At 28.7% G+C, this 25,957-nt stretch overlaps 1 long non-coding RNA gene across 1 annotated transcript in view; it reads right to left on the bottom strand.

Annotated features, from left to right (window-relative positions):
- LOC135963550 (uncharacterized) overlaps positions 1-24,701 on the bottom strand; it is a 319,480-nt gene extending 294,779 nt beyond the window's left edge. Inside the window, exon 1 of the long non-coding RNA XR_010576851.1 lies at positions 24,380-24,701. This is a non-coding gene — a long non-coding RNA (uncharacterized LOC135963550). The remainder of the gene's footprint in view (positions 1-24,379) is intronic.
- Positions 24,702-25,957: the final 1,256 nt, after the last annotated feature.

Here is a 25,957-nt window from a genome sequence, read left to right as displayed (position 1 = left end):
AATATTTTTTTAACGGCTGTTTCAAATCTCCATTTTCAAATTTTTAAAAATTTTGTTAAACAAATTTCAGAATTACCAGGATTATAATATTATGAATAAGTTTTACTTAAAATTTATAACAGTAAGGAAATTGGGCTCATTCGCCTAAATATGGGCAAAAAATTAGTTTTTCTTGAAAATCGCAAAATTTAAATCGCAGGTACGGAAAAACTGTAAGAGGTATTGACATAATTTTCTCATATTTTTATTCCCTATTTTGATCTCAATAAATCCCAATGTGATGATCAAAAAATTCTGAAATTTGTTTAACAAAATTTTTAAAAATTTGAAAATGGAGATTTAAAACAGTCGTTAAAAAAATATTTTTTTTTGGCCATACCTGCGAATAGCTTAACGGTATCCTACTAAGACAAAAACTCATACACAAGTAAATACGGATATATTTTAAATAAAAATTAGCTTTTATTTTAATTTTTCTCGAAATATGTTAATTTTTTTTTTAAATTTTTTGTTCAAGTGGCCTGAAACACGTTAATGGTCTGGCGAATTTTTAATAACTTTAACATTTTTTAACCAAATTTTGTCATTTATATCTCATTACAACGATAATTACGTACACATTTCGATTCTTTTGCATTCAATTTCAAAAGTATTTATTTAGTAGCAAAATTTTTAAAATATCTGAAAAATTTGCATTTTTTCCGAATTTTGGCGATAATACAGTTTTTGGGTCATTTTGACCCAAAGGAGATGCAGGGTTAACTTCCAAAAAAAAATTTTAATGTAATATTCATTAATATAAATAAATATATACATTTCTAGAAAACAATGCAGAAATTTAACGAGTTTCACCTATTTATTACATATAAATAGTAAAATTTTGCATATATCTGAACTTTGACCTCGATGCGCGTCCAGAAATCGTTGCCCGATTTGGCTCAAATTTTCAGCACTTAACATTTAGGCCTAGTGTCACAATATTCCACCCGGCACTCTTTGAAATCTAAAAAAAAAAAATCGGCTGTCACTCTAATATATATGTATATATATATATATATATATATATATTAAATGAATTCGCTAATGTTCAAAAAATTGTATGTGCTTACAAGCGTGTACTTTGAGTGGAAATTTTACATTAGTTTTGTTTTTCATTTTCTGAAAACTGTGAATAAATTCGAAAAGAATCAATCGATTTTTATTGTCGATATCTCGTTTTGTTCCAATTTTTGTAACAATTTCAGACGTTTTCGATTTTTCATGAGTTTTTTAAAACCAAAAAATTTGCTATTTTCACGTAAAAAAATATATTTTTTGCTTCAATTTGTTATTATAACACCGAAACTACTGAGCCGATTAAAACACAATATATAAACTGATTAAAGGTTAAGTAAATCTAAACTTTTCTAAGTTTATTTTAATAATATCGGACTAACGCTTTTGGAGTTATAATTAATTATGTGGAGAAACATTTATCATAAATTCGCAATTATAGAAAAAAAAACTAACAAAATTTGTAATTTTACTTAAACATTTTTTGTAAAAAAAATCGATCCATAAAAATGAAAAATTTTCCATTTTTGTATGTACTTAGGTAGAAATTATGCATCAAATCTATATATTGGCTAGTCAAGCCTTTTTTGCTGTTGACCTGTGTTAATAATTAAAACTTGTTAATATAATATTTATTACTGAATTATTTAAATTTAATTAAAAACGAGAAGTACTTGTTAACGACAAAGAAACAGTTTTGTAAAACAACCAAATAAATGTAGAGATATTAGGAGGATCTATGCCTAAAGATATGCTTTGAATTTTTTAGTGAAAAAAATATGGTATCACTATTAAAAAGAAATGGTGAAGGAAAAATAAACTAAAAAAGCAGTGACAAAAAAGTAAAAGCTCTAAACAACAACACATTTGCAATTCTACCAGCTAATTTGATGCGATTTTATTTATTTCTAGAATTATTTTGTTCACTATTATTTTAGTTTTATATTGGGCAATATTAATTAATTAATAACATTTTCTTTATTAATGTTATGTACATATGTATGTACATTTATATTATTAACCGGCATTAATAATTACCTTTCATTAGAGGCTGCTGCGACAGCGGTAACTTCGTGTAGCCTTATAATTATATTTCGTAAAACTTTATTTCATAATATTCTTTATAAAAACTTATTATATTCGAGCTTTTTTGTTAAATTATGTTAATTTACTTAATAATTTAGGAAAGATTTGCAAAATTTAATGAAACACAAAAACACTTGTTAACAACACAAAATTTACAATGAAACTGTTTTGTAAAAGAAACAAATAATAGTAGAGATATTTGGTGACGTCATTAGGAGCATCATATTAATAGAGAGCCTAAAGATATGCTTAGAATTTTTAAGTGGAATTTAACATAATTTGGGAAAAATATGGAATCACTATTAAAGAGAAATTGTGAAGGACAAAAAAAAATTGCTTACATATTTACAGTTAATAATATAGAGACAAAAAAAATTATACTTAAGTAAAATAACACATAATAGAGGTTAAAGGAAAACTATGACAATAATTAGTATTAATTTGAAGCTAATAATGAAGATATTTTGTATCCATCTTATGAATTAGGAAATTATGATTAGGGCATTACATATAAAGATATATATGCTTAGAATTTTGAAGTGGAAATTAACATAATTTTGAAAAAATATGTAATTAAATATGTAAAAAAATATTAAATTGAAATTATGAAGAACAAAAAAACAAAACATTTTTGCTGTACATACCTATTTACAGTTAATAAAATTATTTACACTTATACATTACTGTAAGACATTTTGTTTCCACCTTAAGAATTACCAGAACAGTAATTACGAACACAATTCTTCTAAGTAAACTTTTTTACGCTTATTAAATATAAAAAAATATGTAATAAAATTTGAAATCATTACCTTGCAAAATTCTGCATATTCCAGTGAAATTAACTGCATATGCCATCGTTCATTTTAAAATACATATAAACCCTCTTTAGGAAATTCGCGCAAAAGTAAATATTGAAAATTATTTGCACTAGCGCTTTACATTTTTGGAATTTTGCTTATAATTTCTTTTCCTCTTTTTTGTTCATATTAACTTTTGGCTGACAATGCTTGTGCACCATTCTCGAAAGTAGGAAATAGGCAACAAATACAGATATTAAGCAAGCCATAGGGCAGAAGCTATTTAATGAATTCAACGATGGCAGAATATTTGACATAATTAATTTGTTAATTGAAGAACAATTGACAAAAATCGATCACTAAAATTCACTTGTTAACACCACGAGATTTTTGATGAAACTGACTAGTATTGCAAGAAAGCCAATAACATGAAAGACATTTAGTAACGTCATCAAGAGCATCTTATTAGTTGCGAGCCTTAAAGTATGCTTAGAATTTTGAAGAATATGAAATTGCTATGATTTTGGAGTTTAATTATTTAAGCCTATACATATTTAGCAAACAATCATGTTGAGGCCACATAAAAATCCTAATGCCAATGTATGTCATTTCAAAAATTTTAAGCATACTTTAAGGCTCTAAATAATAAGAAGCTCCTAATGACGTCACTAAATGTAATTCCTTTTATTTATTTGTTTTGCTACAGTTATTTACAAGCCGAATTTATAGAAGGTGACGACCAGTGTTGCCTATTCTTGCTGAACAAAAAGAGCAAAGTACTTTGAAAGAAATGGCTAAAATTTTTATATTAAAAAACATACATTTTACATAAAAACAACTTAAAATGTTACATTTGGCTATGCCGAATAGACAAACAGAAATGTATGAATATAACACACGTTCAAATGCAAGAAAATAAGAATATGTATTCGTGTATGTTGATCCTTAACTTTAAAATAACGTTTTAAAACATCGTATTTATAACCAGGTATGCAAAATGCTCCTAGGCAAATTTTTTTATATTAAAGCCAATTTTTAAAGTAATCCTTTGTGATAACTTCGGAATCGATGGAAAATATTTTGATAAGTGAATATATGTCAAATATGCATTTCAAGTAATGCAGAAAACAAACAACATAATTATATTCTGAAAAAAGGGAACAAAATTAAAAATATTCACTATTTCGCTACTGACAAAACAATCGAAACTTTTAAACTTCTGCAAGAAAGAAGTGTAAAACGAAAATAATATTTAAAAGAACGATGTAAAAAGCATCCTGTTTACAGTTATTTTATTTTATTTTTAAATTCTGGTAATTTTTCACAATTTCTTTTTCTAAGTTTTTCGCATAATTGCTTTTTTCAAAGTTAACGAAAATGGCTACCGTTTAGATTTGTGAGGACTTAAAAAATAAAATAATTAACAATTTTAAAGCTGGTTTAAAACAAAAAAGTATCTGTGACAAATATTCAATAAATAAATCAGCAGTTTCAAAAATTATAAAGAAATTTCTTGAGACCGGTTCTGTAAAAACTCAACATTTAGGTGGAAGACCTCGTAAGACTACTCCTAGACAAGATAATTTAATAGCGAGAGAGTTCAAGAAATTCCGAAAAATAACTCCTCGAGAGGTTGTTAATAATTAGAAATAAGTACCCGAACAGTTAGTCGCAGGGCAAATGAGGCTGGTCTTGGTTGCTATTGTCCTGTGAAAAAACCACTCCTTTCTAAAAAGAACTGTCCTGCTCGTCTACAATTTGCCAGGGATCATTTAAACTGGTCGATACAGAAATGGAATACTGTCCTCTTTTCCGACGAATCCAAATACAATTTAAGAGGCAGTGATGGGAGAACATTTGTAAGACGACCAAAGGGAAAAATATTAGATCCAAAGTACACAAATAAGACTGTAAAGTTTGGCGTTGGCAATATTATGGTATGGGCAAGGTATGGGCCCAATTCATATTATAAAAGATACCATGACAGGTATAGGATACAGAACAATATTAAACGATGTTATGTATCCATACGCTGAAGAAAATATGCCACTAGTTTGGAGATTCCAATACGACAACGACCCGAAACACACCTCTAGGGTTGTAACCGAGTGGTTACAATCCAACGAGGTACGTGTTTTGAAGTGGCCTGCCCAATCGCCAGATCTTAATCCCATAGAAAATCTATGAGAAATTGTAGATCGTAAAATAAGGACCCATTGTTTTGTCAATTTTTAGAATTTAATTATGTCCGTTGTTTTTTGTTAAATTAAGTTAATAAAAGTATACAAATAAAACACTACAAAAATGTTAAATTTTTTTAAAAAATTATTTCAGATTTTAGGCCACTAATGAAATATTTGGAAAAGTTTTCATTGTTTTGTCAACCATTGTATATCTGAATTACTAAATCATTAATATAGACAATATGGATATCAAATGATAGATATTTCAAAGACCTTTGCAATATAAGACCATATTAAATTGGACCTACAATGAGTCAAAATCGGAAAAATATTTTTTAATCCGATTTTTATTTTCCAGCAAAAGTTTTTTCGCTATAAAAAAAAATTTTAAAATTTAAAAAAAAAAAATTATTTTTATTTATTCCACATCTTTTAGAATATGCAAAAATTTCGACCATATATATTTTGGTTCTCAAAGTAAAACTCCATCCCGAAAGGATATTTATATCTAAAATGTTCCCAAATGGTACCAATACTCTTAAAAATAAGTATAATAAAAAGTATTTGGATTCCTTGTTGACATAATTTTTATATAATTTGATAACAATAAATGGTAAAAATTTAAATAAAGAGCGTTGTCTGATATCAAACTTGCTTTCATCTGGCATACTAAACATACCCGCTCATCCCGCCTAAATTTTTATACGACTTTTCAAAACAACATCCAATTATATTTTTGATAGTTATGAGGATATTACAAAAACTTTCCGATTATAAATTTTATCGTTTATGCATAATTAAATAATTAACGGAAAAAAACTTCAATATGATTTGATATCGTTGAATTCATAACATTTATTAACAATTTCTTATAAATTGGTCAATTCACAAGGTCTCTTATCATGGAGTTACCTTGTTATTTCAAAAAAAGCATGGAGTTAGCAAGTTTTTATAAAAAAATAACTTTTAAATGATAAACTATATCAAAATTTCGATCTGATAGAGTGATAGTAAATGAAACGTACTTTCTATTTTTGGTGTTATCTCAATTTTCGGAAAAAGTGGAGTTAACTAGTTTTTCCAAACGACCACAGCAATCTATATCGCCTAGGGATGCCAATCCCGAAATCCCGATCCCGAAAATCCCGGGATTTTTCGTCTCCTTTCCATTGACAGGCTTTTACATAATTTACACTTTTACGAAATTTATGTTCAAGTTATTTTCTGAAGGGGAAAATGTAGTCCGATTTCGGCAGTACTTTACAGTATAATTTCAGAGTACTTACAACTTATTTTGTGCAAAATTTTGTAAGGATTGCCGCATAATCAAGATATTTATGACTGCTCAAACAGTACTCCGGGGGACAATTGTATGGAGCTAGGGGAAATCATGGACCATTTATTTTAATTTAATGCATTAGTTTTTGATTTGTTATATTTTTACTTAAATATATTAATGAAATCAATAGTTTTTATTGTTAAATTTGATGTTTTTGACGTTTAACTAAAATCCCGAAGTCCCGAAAAATCCCGGGATCCCGAAAAATCCCGGGGTCCCGAAAAATCCCGGGATCCCGGGATTTACATTTCTAAAATCCCGAATCCCGGGATTTGTAAAACCCAGTCCCGTTTGGCATCCCTAATATCGCCTTTTATTTGATGTTGACCTGTGTAATTAATCGAAGGGAAAACAAGAGTGGATAATCTCCAAACTGATTGAGTTTAGGTCAAAATAATATGTTGGAATATTGTAAAAAGAACTGAATGCCACAAAAAGGCTATTTATTCCATAATATGAACACTATGTTTAAAATATTACTACGAAAGACCTTTAATCGAAGGTAGTTATACCAAAAAAGTGAACATGGAGTTTCAAACATATATTTTTGCTCTGACGAAGAAACAACTTCGAAAGATAAAAAGTTCAAACAACAAAAACATTAACCATGGCTGTAGATACCCTATTAATGTAGTTCGCAAACTATGAAGATCGGGGCTTATCATTTCAAAAAGGCTAGCTTTGCTCTAGATTTCATTTAAAAAATCATGTTAATTTTCATTTAAATAAATATGTTTCATTAAGAATGTTCAATTAAACGTTTAATATCTTACATATTTCTCAACTTATTTTTGGTTTTTACATCTCGTTAGAAACATACTTCAGTTTTTATTATGATTTTTTTTTAATTCTATTATCAAGCAAATATGTAAAACACAAATCTCAATAATCGTGATAATTTTCTCAACGTGATTATGTATTTTAAAAAACAATTGAGTTGGGGTTGTTGTGTATGACTAAATTCTCATATTTTTGTAGCACTCTAATATGCATACATGGATTGTCTAAGAGATTTTTCCTTCTAATAATTTTCCAACCATATTATTTTTCCTATGACATTTACCACTGGCATGCTGTCGTAAAAAATAATGTTTAATCTTTGGTGTTACAGTATGACGAAAAACACCCATGAAGCAGTTTAACGATTATCCTCAAGTCGTTAGTATCATGTTTCTTTATGTTCAAATGATTTTACTATTAAAATCCTGTGTGTCTTTTCCTGCTCCTGCTGTTTCTGCACAAATAAACATACTCGTATCTCATGCTAGCAGCCGTTTAAACGTATTCTTCTTATTATAGTTTTCTTTTTAGCATTTTTCCACAGTGACTACGATTTTATCTCACACTCGTTGCCAGCCAAAACAAAATGCAGCATTTTACAAATTTATCTCAATTTTAAAACGTATCTACATTTGAATGCTATGAGTATATTATAATTTCTTTTTTGCTTATTTGTTTGCAGAGAAAATATGCACACTGTGACCGTAATAAGGCTAATGTAAACTAAGCGATACTTGCAACATACAAAATGGTGTTGCTTTTTAAATGCATCTGTAAGTTGCAATGGATGAAGGGTTGAAGGGATTAGAAAAAAATTTACGTATTTTTTTAATATATGGATGAGTTTGGAAGCAGGCTAAGCATATGTATGTGTTTATGTGGTAAAATGGTTATTGTATACTATTTTTAAATGCACACTCATTTGCTTCCGCCACTCAACTTGATTTTAAAATAGTATTTTGGTTGGTTACTTCTTATTTTTTTTTGAATTGTAGAAATAATAATACATAGAAATAACAGGAAGTAGTAGCATACAAAAATATTGTATATTTGATTTTGTTATTTAGAAAATTCAGATTATGAAAGTAGGTTCTAAAATTATTTTTTTGTAATATTGAATTAGAATTTTAAGTTTTATAGAAAGGTGTTTCACATTTTTTAAATCATTTCAAAATAATCATAAGCAAATAAAAAGCCTTAAGTTATACATTTTAGGCAAGCAGAATTAAAAAAAATATTTTAATAAAACGCATTTTAGAAAAGTGATATAAAAAAAGTTTTCGTGCGAAAAGCTTTTTTATTTGAATCAAGTTTTTTTGCAAAAAAGCTCTTTTATATGTAAAAAGTTTTGGTGCAAAAAGCTTTTTTATATGAAACAAGTTTTTGTGCAAAAAGCTTTTTATATGAAATATGTTGATTGTGCAAAAAGTTGTTTATCCAAAAAAAATTTTATATTTTTTTATTAATAGAAAATCTTGTTATGTGACAAAAGCTTTTTGTATAATAAAAGCTGTTAAAGAAAAAAATGTGTGTTCTTTAAAAAAAGTACAAAAAGCTTTCTTATATGAACAAATTTTTTGTTCAGAAAGCTTTTTTATGTAAAAATATTTAGTTTGTTTAATATTGAATTCGAATCTTAAATTGTACTGCAGCTTTTATCACCTTTTTGAATGTACAGTGAGGTCTGATTTTCGTAATCACTTATTATCACAATACTCCGATTTGCGCAACAGGTATTTTTTAACATGTACCTATAGTCCTATTAATTGCAAATTTTACCAAAAATGTTAACTAAAAATAATGGAGAGAGCATTTAGTTTTTTATTATTCAAAAATATTTTTTTGGAAAAAATATTTTTCAGTTTAAAGTTTTGTATATGAAAAAAGTATTTTTTGTTTTTTACGAAAATATCACATTTTTAGATGACAAAAGGGTTAACGAAATTATCCATTCTAATATGCTAAGCGTTGTTTGTAAAAAAGCTGTTTTTGTGTAAAATAAGTTATTTTAAGGAAAAAAGCTTTTCTGGTGTTTTAAAAAAAAAACCTTTATCTGCCAAATGTTCTTCAAAAAATTGATTTAAAAAAAAAAACTGTCAAGCGGGGCACCCGGCGGATTAACCTAATTCGGGTACGTTGAATCCAGTGGAGCTAAATGTTTTTTAGGTTAGCTTTTGTTACCGTTATTTCGACAATGGAGGAGGTTGCACAACATATATTCGCTGAAAAACGGTTTAGACTATTGTATAAACTAAAAACCCGAGTAAAATTTCGAAAGCCCAAAATGATCTGTCCACAATTTTTGATTTTATTCACAAAAGATAAAACAAATATCCCCTAATATTTTAACGAAATACATAACTCGCAGTAATTAGCTACATCTTGCAGTGTTCTCCGATGTTTAGTACTGTAAGAGTCGGCAATGCAGTGCACAAAAATATATATGTATTACAAAACTGTTTTTTATTGATTTTATAAATTTACTGTTTTTTATTGATTTTGAATCCATAAATTTGACTAGTGGAAAAGATAAGATATACTTATGTATTATATATCAACGTGTGTGAAATTATGTCCTTTTTTCAAAAATGTATACAATTTTTAAGAATTACAAAATTTGTAGAAGACTTTTTGAAAAAATATGGATATTTGTTTATATAATCAATGTGGACAGATTTTAATCATTTGTTTTGTTTATAACTTTGTTTTCAATGCTCGTAGAAAATAAATAAAGGCGTTCTTATGCCATTTTAAAAAACAAAAATTTCTAAATTTAGCTAAAAAAAAATATTTTTTTTTTGACAAAAAAAAGGTATATTTCTAAAACGACTGCGCAGTTTAAAAAAAGTTTATATCTTTCTTAAAGATAATTTAATTGTGGAATTTCGTTTTTTAGTTTATTTAATAAGCTAAACTGTTTTTGAGTTACGTGAATATATGTATTTTTAGAGCTAACCTAAAAAACAGTTAGCACCACTGGATTCAGCGTACTCGAATTAGGTTAAACCGTCGGGTGCCCCGCTTGACAGAAAAGAAAAGTGTCAATTTCATGCACATTGTTATTACTTAAAAATAGTCTTGCCATTCAAAATTATTCGTTCATTAACTTCAACGATTGATTAGGATTTCCCAATCATCCAACCAGTATCGGTTTATATTTAAAACAATTCCTAGCACTTTTAAAAATGCCACATAGAACCAAATTTTACACCCTTTATTTAAGTATAATCAGAGTAATAAGTTGCAACACCCTGCTATGATTATGCAGTTTGTTGATTTGGTTTTCTTTTTCCTGCTTTTTTTATCGGTTGCATTTGGAGCTGCTTATGTGATGATGTTGACTGGTTTGTTCATACATTCATTGCTAAACTAAGCATATCGACACCAATAAATCATGCAATAATGTTATTCTGCCATTGAGTGATACTCTTGCCGAATACCAAACCAAATATAAAAAAATAGAAATAGGAAAAACTAGAGCTACTGCATCAAATGGCAGCAGTTTTATCATCTTCATTTTAAGTTTCGTTGCTTTTTTTTTCTTGCTAACATTTTGCCAACGCCATATTTAAGTATATAGTACATACAAGGATGCAAGGATATGCCATGCTATTTTTTAAATGTTTTTTTTGCAACTGTTTTGCTTTTCACACAGGATATAATACATACGTACTTACTACTTACTCTCGCATACGAGTACTAGTACACAACTATAGACGTTTTTATCATGAAATATTTTAAATGGGAAAAAAATCGTAAAAAAAAGAAAACATATTGATAGATGATTTTTTAAAATGATGTTTATACATTTAAGATTAAAAAAAATATAAATGATGTTGAAGTTTTTAAATCCCAAGTTAAACAAATTCCTGGAGATTTAAAGAAAAACAAAAGGCTAATTTTTTTTACCACACAAATGTCACAAAACACTTTGAAAACATTATTTGTTTATAAAGTAAAGGGGAGAGAGTTGTAAAAAGAGTCGACAAGAGAAACAATTTTGAAAATGTCACGTTGTGTACCTTAGGCTGCTTTTTAATTATCTTATTAAGGACATTATGCTCCTGTACCATTCAATTGTAATACCAAACATATACTTAAGAAAACAAGTAAGAAAGTATGGCCGGTTAAGTCCGATCATATAATACTCTACACTAAGTAAATGAGCAACAAAATTTTTCTTTTAAAATATCAATAATTTATATTCGTGAATGCTTTTCGGAAGTGAGCCTTATATGGATGCTATCTCCAATTATGGACCGATCACCATGAAATTAGGACGTGTGATTTATGTCTATATGGAAGTTATTTATGTTGAATTTTGTGTGTATATCAAAATTTTTAAGAGATTTATGCACGTTAAAGTGATTTTCGGAAGCGGGTCTATATGGGAGCTATGACTAATTATGGACCGATCGTAGCAAAATTTGGTGAAATGAATTTTGTATATATTAAACTTATTTGGAGCGAAATTTGTGAAGATACACACATACACTGTCTCAAACAATTGTCCGTACCTCAGCTGCCATTGCAAACCACACTATTACCGAGCCACCACACAGAGGGATTTTGGTGTCAAAAAGTAAATTTTTCAAACACTCAATTTCAAAAATCAAATGGTGCAGTTTTGTAGAGAAATGTTTAAAGATGAAATGTACACTTATAGTTTTAAGAAAAATTTAATTTTATTTTTAAAAAATTTAAGTAAAGTCCATGCAAGGGTGTTAAGCTAAAATTTAATTATATTTTCACGCAATTTAGTGGTTCATATATGTATGTATAATTTTCCTAATAATACCATTTACCTTTTACATATTTGAAAAATATAACATTTCTCCATAAATAAAAAAATTATGGGGATATCAGAAACAGTTGAGAAGATATGCCCAAATCTATAAGTCTCTAAAAATTATTTTATTTTTGATTTTCGATGGAAAAAAATGTAGCCCCACTTTTCCCCAGGCTGTCTCTTTAATAAAATGAAAGTTGGGAGTGTCTTGTTTCGATTAAAAGAAAAAATAGTTTCGGAAGTTTTCGGAACAGGAAGAAAACTTAAAATTTTTATTGAAACTCGGCATTACTTGAATAGGAAACATTTTATGCGAAAAAATCCATTTGAACTGTATGGGCTGGTTTGTTGGGCGTGGTCGATTTTGATAAAATTTTATTTTTTTCTTAATTTGGTCTATATAATTCTCGGTGCCAAATTTCAGCGCTCTACGACCACTCCTTATAATTTTTGCCAAAAAATGTATGAAGCCATCCCTCTGTGCACCACCATGTTTCACTGTTGTCTTCCATCCGACCCAAAAATATTAAATTTACTTTCATCAGTAAAAATAACTGTTTTCCAAAAGTCGTTTGATTTCTTTATATATTTTTTGGTATAATCTGAATGTTGTTTTATATTCGGTGGTGGAACGGTGAAGATGTGGGGTGCAATGGCAGCTGGAGGTGTGGGAAATCTCATGTTTGGGTAAAGGACGATGGACAAATTTAGTTATTTGAATATTTTAAAAGAAAATTTGAAAGCTAGCGCCACTAATTTGGGCATACAAGACGACTATCACTTCTTGCACGACAACGACCCAAAGCACACTTCTATGGTTGGACGAGAAAAACTCCTCTACAACGTTAAGGAAATGGTGCATCACCATCCTCAGAGCCCAGATTTAAACCCCATAGAACATCTATGAGTTATTTTGGAAAAAAAAAATCGACAGCATAAAATAACTAATAAGGAAATGCTGAAAGATGTCATCGTTCAAGATTGGTAGAATACTGGCTTTATCGATAAAAAAAATCACTTAGAGCTAGTTTCTTACTTGTCAGTTAAACTCAGCTTAACACGCTGTTATATTAATCCGGAAATATATTTTGCCGGAATTTAACCAATGATTGTGTTTCTTACTAGTGGATTAATTTTGTTAGCATTGCCATACTTTTCAGTCAAATCACATGTTTATTCTTCAAATTTTTTCATATAAATATGGCAATACTATACATTTTATAAGAAAAAGCAACCGCGTTACATAACTTTTTTTGTAAATTTTAACTTTCTAAAAGAAAAAGCGACATAAAAGTATATAAAATGTATATTAAAAATTATATTGATGTTAATAAAGCAAATAAAAACAAAGAGCTGCTGTGCTGAATTGTTTATTTTATTTTCCATCTGTTTGTGCTTTGGCATTTTATACTTAGGTTTAACTCACCAATGATGCTCAGTTAAACCTAGATTATATAGCATATAAACAATAAATGAGAAACACAATTTTTAGTTTAATTTAGGTTTAAGCGAAGAATGTAGATTATCTCTATCCCAGAAACTAGCTCTTAAGAGACAAATTTATTTATAGGGTACGGACAATTTTTTGAGTTAATATTTTGAACTAGTTTAAATTTTTTTGTTAAGAATAAATTTGAACCTTTTTTATTTTACTATTAATTGGCAATTTTTATAATCACTTGTTGGACTTTTATAAAACATTTACTTTATTCAACTCGGGTAAGTATTTTTCGAATTTTAATGAAATATATTTTCAGCTGCATGGGGTACGGACAATTGTTTAACAAAAACTTTTTTTCTACAACAGAAAAAATATATGGGTTTTTGGGAAAAAACGTAAAAAATAAAGCCCTTTTTAAAAGTTCCAAATTTGGATGCGTATAACTTTTTATAGGAAAGAGATAACTGTTAGCAAGTTTTTTTATTGTATTTAGAATTTTATCGCCAATATAGGTGATATTTTAAAAATAAATTTTGACCCTCCGTAGGTCCGCCATATCTAAAAAACCATAAAAAGATCGAGCAAAATTAAAAAAAATAAATCAATAAACCTGAATATTTCTTAAACTAATAGAGATAACCTCCAATTGATCTTCTCAAGGACTATTTATATTCAAAATTTCAGCTCATTCGGATCATAAATGGATTTTTGGCGATTTTTTTTAAAAAATTTGAGACACGAGGTGACCAACTTTGAGGGCCCCATTAGCGCTAGGAAGCTGAACAAACGTAAATCAGCTCGAAGGCTCCTCAGCTCAAACCATGTGAAATTTCGTAATAATATCTCCAATAGTTCCCAAGATACTGAATTATTTCAAAAAAAAAGTTTCTAAACCACTGTGCATCGTTTAATCGACTCAGAAAGTCATCAAACATCTGCACAAACGCATTATACCCTCCCCACTATGGTGGAGTAGGGTATAGATATACTTTAGTGTTTAAAGTAATAGGTACTGTACATTAATGTTAGAAAATTGTGTAATTAGTACTCGATACTCAATAGCATAGCAAATCACTTTGACATTGAAATTACAAACAAATTAAAATTAGTCGGACATGCCGGACCAATTCATTGATAAATGTTTCAAATTCCTTTAATCCAATTATTCACTTAAAATTTACATTACAAATTTCCATACGTTAAAATTTATGTTTACAATCCAAATGCCAATTAGTTTACCCTCTATTCATTTAATGAAATGAACACGAAAAAAAGCTAAATTCAAGAAAACACTCAATTCCATTAGACGCTACGCTACAACTTAAGAAACCTTTCAACAACTTAAATAAATATTCAAACTCTTTGCAAAAAGTTTCCAATTGCTTAAAAACTGTGTTTATGTTTTTTTTCTTTTTGTTTTTTTTTCTATTTTGCAAATTAAATTGCTAAGTAAATGCTGGATCACTGTCTGTCGGTTTTTAAACCCTTTTTGTAGTAACAAGTCTTTTCAGGCACATACATTATTTCGCTCATTCAGTAAATTATTTTAATTTTCTCATCATGGATTAACACTTGAGTTCATGTTAAGAAAGTTTCAACAATAATGGCTACACTTTAAGAAACCGAAAACGATAAAGATATACATATGTATGAGAACAATTACACTGTGCATGAAATTAACACTTTTCTTCTGTCAAGAGAGGCACCCAGCGGTTTAAACTATGCTAAGCGTTTTTTAGATTAGCTCGTATTTCCGAGATATACCGTTATTTTGAAAATGGAGGAGGTTGCATAACATATATGTTCGCGTAACTAAAAAACGGTTTAGTTTATTGAACAAAGAGAAAAAACCGAAATTCCGCAATAAAATTACTTTTAAGTCAGTTATTATGTTTAATGTCAATTATATTAATTTGTTCTTAATCTGATTAAAATCAGTGACCAGAAAAAAGTGCGTACTAAAATTATTTAATATTTTCAACAAAACCCAACTTGGTTGGCCAAACATTTAAAGGTCTGCTATCAAATTGTTTCCAATTTTATTAAACAGTACCGGGAGATCTTGCCCGTTGATATAAAACCTTGTTGAGGTAGAAGGAATGATGCTTCCACATGATGTTTCTAAAGCCAAAAAAATAGAAAGCATTTTCAAAAGAGCTCCCAAAATCTCCGGTAGGAAAGCAGCCCGTTTAAGTCAGTACTCGGACTATTTGGTACGAACTATTTGGCCAATGTAGGTTTAAAAGCATACAAGGCTCAAAAAGTTCCTGACAGGAACTCTGCTAAAAATTTAGAGGCCAAAGACAGAGCACGGAAATTGAAGTCAAATTTTATACAAAAAATATACCTGCTGCATAATGGATGACGAAATGAACATATAGAAATTTTTTCGCAGTTTCTTGGTAATTTTTTTTATGTTGTAGATGCTCGAGGGAATGTTGAAGAAATGTTTGGACCCAGAAGCAGAAAATTTTCCCAAAAAGTTCTTGGCATAGAAAGCAATATGCAATTGCGGCAAAAGAAGGCAAATATTTGTTACAAAGGGCTCTATAAATCGAATTTTGACCACCAGGCGATCCTAGTATACATATATTCTGCTAACTAGAAAAAAAAATAGAAAATATATACATTAGAGTTAATATCATAATTTTTCTGAAGGTTTTTGCGTAAATAAAAATAATGGCGTCCTTTTTTTGGAAAATTTTCACGCGCATGTTGAGAACATTTTTCTGTAGAGCAAAAACGGTTGAATATATTGCAAATCTGATTTCACCAGTCGATTCTGAATCAAAAATTAATACAATTTTTTAATCCTTAAAAATATTTCCAAAAAACCACAACAGGGGGCGCACGATGAAAAGCCATTTTAAGCTTAGCAAAACGGCACCAATATTTCCTTTCTATTCTATCACATAACTTTTTAACGGGTTGTGATAGAAAGGAAATATTGGTACCACTTTGATAAGCTTAAATTGTCCTTTCATCGAGTATATTAAAAAAATCTAAAATACTTTATTTTATTTTGTTTATGAAAATTGCGCTCCCTATTGTGGGTTTTTGGAACTATTTTTAAGGATGCAAAAAACATCAATTGTAATAATTTTTAATGCACAATCGGTTTCAAAAAACAATTTGATAATACCAAAAAAATAATCAGAGTCAAATTCATTTCATGCTATTATTTTTGCCCTTAAAATGTTGTAATAAGCTCTAAATACTTACACATAGTAATATTTTAGTGTTTTCTCTTATCCAAATCATCTCGAAAAAAAGTTTCAAGGGTTTTTGTTTTTCTCGTGGAATTGCCCGTATGAGAAAAAATTAACATGCTTCGTAATAAAAACATTCTCTAATTATACCCTACACCACCATAGTGGGGAGGGTATAATGCGTTTGTGCAGTCGATTAAACTTTCTGAGTCGATTAAACTATGTCCGTCCGTCTGGCTGGCTGAGTGTCCATGTAAACCTTGTGCGATAAAATTTGGTACATATTATATTTTCGACCAAAGGACCAAGCCCATTGAAACTGGCTGAAATCGGTCCATTATTTCACCTAGCCCCCATACAAATGTCCTTCCGAAATTGGACTTTATCGGTCATAAATGTTTAATTTATAAATGTATCTCCACAAATTGTGCTCCAAAGAAGTTGTATATATACAAAATTCATGTCACCAAACTTTGTTACGATCGGTCCATAATTAGTCATAGCTGCCATATAGACCCGCTTCCGAAAATCACTTTAACGTGCGTAAATCGCTTAAAAATGTTGGTATACTCACAAAATTCAACATAGTAAACTTTCATAGAGACATAAACCACACGACCTAATTTCATAGTGATCGGTCCATAATTGATCATAGCCCCCATATAAGGCCCTCTTCCGAAAATCACTCAAAAATATAAATTATTGAAATTTTAAAAGAAAAATTTTTTTGCTCTTTTACTTAGTGTAGGGTATTATATGGTCGGGCTTGACCGACCATACTTTCCTACTTGTTTTAAATAGTTGAGGGGTTTAAAACAGCGAATTTGTAATATTCTTCTGGAACTATTTAAACTGTTTATTTCTCTGGACTCACTGAGATCCCATTAAATATATATTTATATTTTCTTACAGTGTAATTAAAGGAACATTTAATTTTCTCCAACAACCCTATTAACTTAAAACTTTAATAATTTGGCCTCTTTAAAATAAAATTGAAAACCTGAGACACTACTTCTATAACTTATCAAAGGAATCCCGCATATTAGTATACTTGTCTAAGTACTCCTTTGTGTGGGAAAGTGTGTATCTGCATTTGAATGTATATAAAAAACACAATTTAAATAAAACCACTCAATAACTATAAAAATGATTTTGTTAAACTGTATGTCTATGGGAGTAAATACTAATTTCTGTAGACAATTTTGGACTTGAAACTAAAACTAACTAACGAGTGTGTGGCACACACACGTTCAAATAAATATAAAATTTCAAATTAGTTTAAATTCATTTAGCAATTTAAACCTTTTAAGTTTTTCTCTTTTTATGAAAAATATTAAAAAAAAAACAACAAGTATTTGTGCGTGTGTCAGTTATTTTTGTACATTTTAAACCGTAAATATGTTTTAACCCTTCTTCATTTGGGTCGTTTAGAGCGTTTTTAGTAAATAATTTGTTTTTTTATCTATTTTGTTGCCCCTGTAGTTGGTGTTATTTGTTATTGGCATTTATTTTTGGGACATCCATTATGTAAACTGATACACTCCGGCTGACAGCCTGTCTGTCTGTATGTACGTCTGTCTGCCTGTTTAGCATTTCATTGTATGTAAATTTGTTTAACATAGGTTGAGGCTAAACAAGGAGGCTTAAAAGAAGATAATTTATTTAATATGTTGTTTGTTTACATTATTTACGCATTATTAGATTTTGTAGCAATTAGTTAAAGTAAATATCTATAAATATTTTAAATTTTCTTATACTCCTTTGGCAATCATTTAGTAGGGATAAAAAGGTTGCAGGCGTCTCCGTGTACGAATGCGAGAAAGAGATAAAATTTCTTTACAGATTTTCTTCTACTTTTATTGAATGTAATTATTTATAATTAAACATGTTTAAATGTTGGTAATTTTAATCCTATTAAATTTATATTGGTTTATGATACAGAAATTATGTACAAAATTAGAAATAATTAGAACGGTTGAATGAGGCCAATGGGTAGCTAAAATTAATATACATAGGTATTCTTATATTTGTATATACTTTTATTTATTGAAAATATGTTTGATAACACCGTGCAACATGGGTATCCCAACATGGATATCAAATAAATGCTAAGATTAATTAAGCAGCCTAATAAAGTTATATGTTTTCGCCTGGATTCAAAAATAGGGACAAACAATTATTTTTAAATTTTTGTGTGAAAAACACCAACAAATATTGAAAAACCTAGTGGATTTACCCTGTCACAATTTTAATATCGGGTCGCATGTTCTTTTAAATGGACTTTAAAGGACAAATAATTCTCAAAAATAAATATTCTGATCCCAAAATGGGAAAGCTCCTTTTGATTAATCAATTTAATTAATAAATTAATCGTGTTCTTTTCCTATTTGTTTCTCTCAACCCAGCTATGGTTATGTTATGATTACTAATCCTAAAATCCTTTTTTTCGAAAGTTGAAGTAATGATTAAATTACAATTATATTCAGACTCGCACGATTACTAATTGATTACAACTACAAATACATAATCCAAAAATATTCACGATTACTAACGATTACGAGAAAATAATCAAATCTCTTGATAATTATTGAAAGTAGTCTTATTATTTTTTGATTATTTGTGATTATTCGATCGTAATCGCAAGTAATTTTTAGTTCTGTATTTTATTTATGTACAATGTGTTAGCAAACGTATGTATGTACGTATTGACATACAGTAACGCCATTTGAGTTTTTTCATAACTTTTGAACCAAATTAGATAATCAAAAAATTTAAATGGCATATAATAGCTTTTTTGAACACTGAAAATCAGTCAACTAAAAATCTAATTGTTATAAGAGTAGCATATTTGAAATCATTGAACAATTTACTGTAAAATAGGTTTATTTAATATTATTTAGGGGCATATGATTTTTTTTATTTTTGCAACCTTTATGTATGTACAATTTTGTTTATCAAAATATTTAATACATATTATAAGAAGTAGTTTTACTGCAATCAATGCATCATTTCGATATACAGCTATTTCGGCTACAAAACAGAAGCCTGAAATCATTAAATTTTACAATAAAACTAAAGTAGTCGTTGACACGGGACAAAAATAAATGTGTCCCAATATTCAACCAAAAGAGGTGATTTTTTTTAATTCGTTGGATTAAATTTTTTTTAATATAATGTAAGCACTATCAGCTTACATTATATGACAAAATCAACACTGCTAAAAAATCTGGACGTAGATTAGTCTTGAATTCCTTGGATACAAATCTTTACATCGCACAAATAAATCCCGAGCCGAAAACCCGATGGTAGTTAGTAATTTTTTTTTTATTTCAAAACAGTAATTGAATTTATTTTAGATAAGCTTCTGAATAACTTTTGATGATAGTATAAAGTAAAATAAAAGGGTGGATGCTACATGTATCATTATAGAACATTTTTAATATAGAAAATCTGAATCTGAACTCTACATCTATATTTAGCTTCCTGGGGATATACGGTTAAAGTTAACCCTCTAACCCGCAAGAGTGCCTTCGTTTATGATGGCTGTTCCGATTATTTCAGTTTCGATTCAACATAGACTTTTTTCAAATGTGGTCCCTATATTGGAGCTATGACTAATTATGCACCGATCACTAAAAATTAGTCATGTGATTTCTTTGAATTTCATACTGATCAATAATATATATTGTTACCTTATTATTTTTTGGCTAAATATGATATATGAGCGGACTATTTAATGAAATAAACGAAAATCTGCGCTTAAAAAAACACGACTTAGGGCTTTTCTATATTAAGGTAACGATATACATATATTATTGATCAGTATGAAATTCAAAGAAATCACATGACCCATTTTTAGTGGATCTTTACATTTATATATATGCTAGCTTACTGAGAAATAATAAATCGATAACAATATACATGTCAAGGTTCATTAATACCAAATTTTGTGAGGATCGGTACATAATTGACCCTCCATAACACCCCTATATCTTTAAATATATTATTGTTGCTTAGTACCTATACAAGATTTGGCACAGCCGAATATAACACAGAAATATGAGTTATCACAGATCGAGCTCCTTTTCTTGATTAAACGCTTATTGGCCAAGTTATTAGCAATTTTAGACATTTTGAGTTTTTATATAAAAAAATCGATTTTTGGTCAGAAATATGAGTGGTCACAGATCGAGTTCTTTTTCTTGATTAAAGGCTTATTGGCCAAGTTATTAGCGAATTTAGATATTTTGAGTTTTTATATAAAAAATCGATTTTTGGTCAGAAATATGAGTGATCACAGATCGAGCTCCTTTTCTTAATTGAACGCTTATTGGTCAAGTTATTAGCGATTTTAGATATTTTGACTTTTTATATAAAAAATCGAATTTTGGTCAGAAATATGAGTGATTACAGATCGAGCTCTTTTTCTTGATTAAATGCTTATTGGCCAATTTATTACAGAATTTAAATATTTTGAGTTTTTATATAAAAATTCGAATTGTGGTCAGAAATATGAGTGATCACAGATCGAGCTCCTTGTCTTGATTAAACGCTTATTGGCCAAGTTATTTGCGAATTTAGATATTTTGAGTTTTTATATAAGTATGTAATCGAATTGTGGTCTGTAATATGATTGATCACAGACCGATGTATTTTGCAGATGTTTGTATTTAATAAGTGGGCGTATTAGTGGACGTGGACAATTTTTATTTATGTATAAACTTTTGCGGACTATGTATTGCGACATTAAAAAAAATTAGTTAAATCGGTCCAGGCGTCCTGCGTTTTTAGATACATTTTTTCTTTCAGTAAAAACTTAAATTGGATTACTATGATCATTTGAACAAAAAATTAGCCAAATCGATGTAGCTGTTTTCCGATTTTAGATAAATCGAAAAAAGTGGGCGTGGTCAATTTTGAATTCCGTAAAAACCTAAGTTGGGCTATATCCAACATTAAAAAAAAATTTTTTTCTAAATCTACTGATGCAATTACCAACGAACGACATTTGATTTTTATTTATATACATAAATAACTGCTAATAATACAACATAAGATAAAAAATTAACAATATTAAACAAAAAGTTATAGAAACATTTTTTTTTGCTTTTTTAATTGTATATGGAGTTTGATTGGTGTAAATTATCGTAATATAATAGATGACTAGAAAATTTAATTTTAATTCCTATGTTTATCATCAAACCGATCGACCCCACCCCACCATAAAGTTTCCAGAGTCTTATGTTATTTCTGAACAAATAACTCAATTAAAACATATTAAATTAAACTTATTTTAATATTCTCTATTATTATATTAACAAATATACATATATACAAATATAGTATGTATTTTTGAAATTCCTCTATAAATCCCCAAAATTTAATCTGTATCCACATCAAATGCCTCATATCGCAAAAGCCAAATTTGTATCCCCAACATTAAAAAAAAATTCCTTATTTGTAGAAAATCTCCTAATCTGACAGCACTGTTCTATCAACTAATTTAAGGCGAATTAATTCGCAGTGAACTAATTGGTGGGAGTTTCCAAGGCGCATAGAAGGTGACCTCAGAAGAACAACAGATTACAACACACTAGGGTTTTATAAGTCGATTGTTCGAACAATTCTTCTAATTCTTACAACATTCTTCTAACTATTATCGCCATGATAAATTTCATTTTTCTTGCTAAACAGAAACCATGTATTTTTTACAAGAAATGGTAAAAAGTTGACAAAAGTCGAAAATAGTCGGAAAGTGGAAAATTGTCGAAAAGTCGACTTTTGATAAATTACCAAAAGTAGAAAGTTCGAAAAGTCGACTTTTTAAAAAACGGAAAAAGTCGTAAGGTCGACTTTTTGTTTCAGCTATAGAACCCTACAACACACCCAAAAGCAAAAACAGTAACAGGTCACTTTGACAGTTCAATTATGTTTTTTTAAAAAAATACAAAGAACCTGTCACAGATATATATACAGATTCGTCAAACTGACGTTTACAAAAATGGTGTATTAGCTTTTCTTCATTTAACCCCATCAAAGAAAAAGGATAGCGATACATTTTTCATACATATTTGTTATTCCTTACTTACGTTGGGGTTAAATGTGTGATGCCACTTTGATACATTTTAACACCGTGAAGTATCTGTTCATCATCTGTGGTTTTTGTACATGTTGTAATTCTAACGTCACCTTCTATAAATTCGTCTTGGGAATTTCTTTATTAGTCCCCTTTTACAATGCAGAAATTGAATGGTTGACAGACGAAGTTTGAGGGAGAGGGGTTGAAGAGGTAGAGTGTGTATTACACAGGTTTAGGTTAGTTCAAAAGAGAATGAGAAAAATGTCTGCCTTTCAATATCTGCATTGTAAAAGGGGACTATCTAAGAAGTCGAATTTATAATAATGAATTCGTATACCTTTATTTAATTAAAACTTGTTAATATAATATTTATTATTGAAATATTTAAATTTAATTAAACACGAGAAGTACATACTTGTTAACGACAAAGAAAAAACTTTTGTAAAACAAATAAAATTAGAGATACATATTAGGAGGATCTTAGCCTAAAGATATGCTTTGATTTTTTGAAGTGGAAATTAACATAATATGGCAAATATATGGTATCACTATTAAAAAGAAATGGTGAAGGAAAAATAAACTAAAAAGGAGTGAAAAAAGATTTAAAGCACTAAACAACAACACATTTGCAATTCTACCAGCTAATTTGATGCGATTTTATTTATTTCTAGAATTATTTTGTTCACAATTATTTTAGTTTTATATTGGCCAATATAAATTAATTAATAAGATTTTCTATATATTATATTAATTTTAGGTATGTATGTACATTTATATTATTAACCGGCATTAATAATTACCTTTCATTAGAGGCTGCTGCGACAGCGGCAACTTCGTGTAGCCTTATAATTATATTTCGTAAAACTTTATTTCATAATATTCTTTATAAAAACTTATTAAATTCGAGCTTTTTTGTTAAATTATGTTAATTTATTTAATAATTTAGGAAAGATTTGCAAAATTTAATGAAACACAAAAACACTTGTTAACGCCACAAAATTTACAATGAAACTGTTTTGTATAAAACAAACAAATAAAAGAAGAGATATTTTGTGACGTCATCAGGAGCATCATATTAATAGAGAGCCTAAAGATATGCTTAGAATTTTTAAGTGAAATTTAGCATACATAATTTGGGAAAAATATGGAAAAGTAAGTAAAATAACACTTTATAGAGGTTAAAGGAAAACTATGACAATAATTAGTATTATTTTTAAGCTACATAATAATGAACATATTTTGTAACCATCTTATGAATTAGGAAATTATGATTAGGGTTTTACATATAAAGATAGATACCTATGTATGCTTGGAATTTTGAAGTGGAAATTAAAATAGGTACTTTGGAAACAAAATACATACATTTTTGTTATAAATACCTATTTAATGTTATACATTATAGAGTTTAAAGGAAATGTTATGTTTGACAATAATTCCTGTTAATTTGAAACTAATAATGAAGACATTTTGTTTCCACCTTAAGAATTTGCAGAGTAGTAATTACAAACACAATTTTTCTAATTGATTTATTTTCACTAATTAAACATATATTACTTTTTTACGTTTATTAAATTTTAAATATATGCATGCACATAAAATATGTAATGAAATTTAAATTGTTACCTTGGAAAATTCTGCATATTCCAGTGAAATTAATAGCATGTCGTTGTCCATTTTTAAATATGTATGTATGTACGTACATCTAAACACTCTTTAGGTAATTCGCGAAAAAAATATTTTAAATTATTTGCACTAGCACTTTACATTTTACGAGTTTTGCTTAAGATTTCAATATTCTCATATTTTGGGTTAATAACTCTAGGCACGTCTCTCCAGTGTGACGCTCTCAGTGCGCAAAATATGATCAAAATTAAAAATACGTACCAAAGCATACCCCATATGCTATTTAATTCGTCCAAGCGTGGCAGAAGACCCATAATTTATTTATTAATTGAAGAATAATTGACAAAAATTAATCGATCACTCAAATTCACTTGTTAACACCACGAGATATTTAATGAAACTGATTAGAATTGTAAGCAAACAAATCAATTAAAATACATTTAGCGACGTCATTAAGAACAGCTTATTATTTGGGAGCCTTAAAGTATGCGTAGAACTTTGAAGATGTAATGCAATCTCATGTTGTAGAAATACGAAATTCCATAATTTTTCAATAATATGAAATTTTTATATGGTTTTGTAGTTAAATTATTTAAACCTGCCTATATTTAGCAAATAATCATGTTGAAGCAAAATTCAAATACTTCTACATACATATGTATATAAATTAACTCTCTAATTTTCTACAAAAATCCTAATGCCAATGTATGCCATTTTAAAATTTTAAGCATAATTTTAGGCTATAAATAATAAAATGCTCCTAATGACGTCACTAAATGTCATTCCTTTTATCTGTTTGTTCTACTACAGTTATTTATAGAAGGTGACTATCAGTGTTGCCAATTATTGGTGAACAAAAAGGGCTAAATACTTTTAAAGAAATGGATATAAAAAGGCTAAAAAAAGGGGCTAAGATTTTTAAATTAAAAAACATACATTTTATAAAAAAAACAACTTAGAAGTAACACTTGGCTATGCCGCATAGACAAACTTAAATGTATGTTCATGAAAATAAGAATATTTATTCCTGTATTTTGATCCTTAACTTTAAAATAACGTAATATGTGGCCACACGTACTTATATACATATATCATATGCCGATGTTTTTAAAACCCCGTATTTATAACCTGGCCAGCAAAATGCTCCTAAACTAATTTTTTATATGAAAGCCAAATTTTAAAGTAATCCTTTGTGATAACGTCGGAAACGATGGAGAAAACCGGTTAACCGGTTATTATTAAAAACCGAAACCGATTTATTTTAAAAACAAGTAAGAAAGTATGGTCGGGCTTGACTCTACACCAAGTAAATATGCAAAAACATTTTTCTTTTAAAATATCAATAATTTATATTATCGGTATAAATATAAATTAAACATTTATGACCGATAAAGTCCAATTTCAGGAAGACGTTTGTATGGGGGCTAGGTGAAATAATGTCCCGATTTCAGCCAGTTTCAATAGGATTGGTCCTTGGGCCGAAAAAGTTATATGTAAATATCTTCAATATTGCGACCTGTACTTTGGGCACAAAGTTTACATGGACAGACAACCAGCCAGCCAGACTCAGAATATGAT

Source organism: Calliphora vicina, chromosome 1, assembly GCF_958450345.1.
Source record: "Calliphora vicina chromosome 1, idCalVici1.1, whole genome shotgun sequence".
NCBI lineage: Eukaryota > Metazoa > Arthropoda > Insecta > Diptera > Calliphoridae > Calliphora > Calliphora vicina.
Note: the sequence above shows the minus strand (reverse complement) of the source record. Positions and strands in the feature narration are given on the sequence as shown.